Here is a 783-nt window from a genome sequence, read left to right as displayed (position 1 = left end):
CACGGGTTCGTGCCCCGGTCCGGGAAGATCCCACATGCCGCGGAGCGGCTGGGCCCGTGAGCCATGGCCGCTGAGCCTGCGCGTCCGGAGGCTGTGGTCCGCAACGGGAGAGGCCACAAGAGTGAGAGGCCCGCATACCCCGCCCCCGCAAAAAAAAAAAAAAAAAAAAAAGAAACTGACTATTCAGTAGATATGTCATAACAGCAATAACTGTTTGTACACTAAAAACTTGTGACTTCTAAAGGAGCAATGTATTTCCACTCTGTTCTCTGTTACCTGGTTTATATTTTTTTGATTTATCAAAGAAAATCAGTTTCAAGTAAAACGACATTAAAGACAATGACGGAATTCCCTGGCGGTCCAGTGGTTGGGACTCCGCGCTTTCACTCCTGAGGGCGCAGGTTCGATCCCTGGTGGGGGAACTAAGATCCCACAAGTCACACAGTGTGGCCAACAAACAAATAAATAATAAAATAAATGGTGGACAAAATACCTTCTGACTATGAGGTTTTGTTCTAGAGCTGCTTCCTCTTCCAATGTGATATTTAGTATGAAGTGGAAGACTCACAAAGAACATACGGGGGCTTCCCTGGTGGCGCAGTGGTTGTGCGTCCGCCTGCCGATGCAGGGGAACCGGGTTCGCGCCCCGGTATGGGAGGATCCCATATGCCGCGGAGCGGCTGGGCCCGTGAGCCATGGCCGCTGAGCCTGCGTGTCCGGAGCCTGTGCTCCGCAACGGGAGAGGCCGCAACAGAGGAAGGCCCGCATACCACAAAAAAAAAA

The sequence above is a fragment of the Physeter macrocephalus genome, chromosome 12, assembly GCF_002837175.3.
Source record: "Physeter macrocephalus isolate SW-GA chromosome 12, ASM283717v5, whole genome shotgun sequence".
Lineage (NCBI taxonomy): Eukaryota > Metazoa > Chordata > Mammalia > Artiodactyla > Physeteridae > Physeter > Physeter macrocephalus.
Note: the sequence above shows the minus strand (reverse complement) of the source record.